Source organism: Mus caroli, chromosome 19 (assembly GCF_900094665.2).
Source record: "Mus caroli chromosome 19, CAROLI_EIJ_v1.1, whole genome shotgun sequence".
Taxonomy (NCBI): Eukaryota; Metazoa; Chordata; class Mammalia; order Rodentia; family Muridae; genus Mus; species Mus caroli.
The window spans coordinates 2,807,739-2,810,159 of record NC_034588.1 but is presented as its reverse complement, the minus strand read 5'-3'; positions in this window follow the sequence as shown (position 1 = coordinate 2,810,159).

Sequence of the window (2,421 nt, the reverse complement as noted above, 5' to 3'; positions counted from 1 at the left end):
TGTTTCTCTGTGTAGCCTTGGCTGTCCTGGAACTCACTTTGTAGACCAGGCTGGCCTCGAACTCAGAAATCCGCCTGCCTCTGCCTCCCGAAGGAATGGAGAATTTTTATAATTTGTACATTTGAATTGCACACTTACACTTATGCCCTATGCTCCTCCTTTCTCACCTGTTAAAGCTTCTTGAAGTCAACCTTACCTGACACTAATTACCACTCTACAGTCTTTGCTTAGATTCTTGTACTGATGCCACTTTATGGGCCTTGGTTATGGAAATGGTGCCTTATTGTTATGCCATGTTTGCTTTAAAATTTTGACTTAGTCTTTTTTACATTAACATTTTCAATATTAAAAAAAAGAAAGAAAATGGGATTTCCCCCTTGGTCTTGGGAGTCCTTAATTTCCCCAGTTGCTAGGCAATGTTAACTTCTGTCCCTAGTCTAGATTTGTCTCAGCAGATTTTCACCTGGCTGGCAGACTCCACCCAGGGATCACCCATGGACTGAGCTCTGGATTTGCTGAGAGCTGATGTTGCCAGCTGATGGGATTGCTCCCCGCCTGCGGGCTGGATCAGCTAATCAGATGCACTGCCCAGACTTTGACTAGCCTCTCACCCTTCCTGGGCTCCGGATAACAACATCCTGATGTGAGCTGGAAGCAGTGACCATTGTCCCACCTAACAGGCTAAAATGCTAAGTCAAAAGGAAGGACACACCAGTCTCACTACCAGCCTGATCTAGCCTTAGAGTTGACATTTTATGTCCCTTGCATGATAAACTTCACTTCATGGTTTATCCAAAACTGCATTAATGCTCTCCAACCTATGATTTTGAGAGCATAATACAATGCCTTATATAATAGACAGGAGGCATACTATCAAAGATTTGATTCGGGTATATAAATACAGAGGGACTGTTGTACTGACATCCAGGCAAAAGAAACACATTGAGAGTGCCCCCCCCCCATTTCATTTTCAGACTCTATTTAATCATAGGGAGAAGCCGGATTCCAGGTCCCAGGCCCTGAGGGAGCCAGGGTCTTCCCCACAGCTGAACAACTTCAGTTGTAAACAGTTGTCTGAGTCCCCACATCTCTGGGACAACTTGTAAGGAGACAGTTGTCTGGGTCCAGCCATCTCCAGGACAGCTTCTCCATCTTGCCGTCAGGGTCAAAGGTCATGTTCCCAGGCCTAGGAGTGAGCATCTATCCCATTTCTCAAAACCTTTTCTTAGTTGTCTGTGAACTGGTAAAGAATATAGAAATTTCTGTTCTCTAAACCAAGGTGCACACGTTATAAAAATATGTAACCGATGGCCTATTATTCCCTAACTGACTATGTGAACTTGCCCACTCCTTTGTTTCCTTATCATTCTAAAATTATGGTCCAGAGTCCAGGAGGGGACCTGGCTAAAAAGCTGAATTAAGGACCTTGAAGCCAGATAGCCTGAATATAACTCAATCTCCAGTGGGTACTCCCTTGCCCAACCCATGATGTCAAAATAAGACTGGATAACCCTGCAGCTCCTTGTGCCCCCCCAGCTCTACCTCCCACCCCCCACTTTGTGTTCCCCTCCTTTATATGTGTTGCACACGTTCCCTTCAGGGACAGGGTTCAGATCCTGAACTGGCTGCCTCCCTGCGTGCTCAAACAGTAAAACTTGCATTTTTAAGCTCCTTTTTAACTTAGAAGCGAGTTTTCTTGGCTTCCACCCCAAACCCAACGCACCACATGTATGCCGGGTACCTGTGGAGGCCAGAAGAGGGCACTGGATCCTCTAGAACTGTCGTTATGGGTGGTTTTGAACTCCCATGTGGATGCTAGGAACTGAACCCCGATTCTCTGCAAGAGCAACAAATGCTCTTGGGCCCCGAGCCATCTCTCCAGTCCATAGAGAGCTTGTTTTAAAATAAAGGAACTGGACGTGTGTTATATTCCGAATGCCAGCACTAAGGCGGCAGAGCAAGGTGAGCATCTGTGAGTTAGTTCCAGGTCAGCCTGGTCTACTGGTCTATATAGTGAGACCCTATTGAGAAAGAAAGGCAGGGTGAACACAGAGAAACTCAGCTACTCGAGCCTTTGGAATCCTATGGGCCCACCTTTCCTTTGCTGAGGCCTCAGTTTTCTGTAAGATGGGTCTTCTGTTCCATTCACCTCCCAGCAGGAATAACAAAAACCCTTCCAGCATTTAGCACAGCTCCACTGAGGCCAGCCCTGCCTCGCTGCAGTCCTAGCCTGGGGTCCCAGAGGATCCCAGGGGGTCCCAGGAGGGCTTCACCTGGGGACTGGAATGAAATGAGGTGGGGCCCGAGGAGCAGCTGTGTAAAGAACAGAATCAGCCGGGCGTGGTGGCGCACGCCTTTAATCCCAGCACTCGGGAGGCAGAGGCAGGCGGATTTCTGAGTTCGAGGCCAGCCTGGTCTACA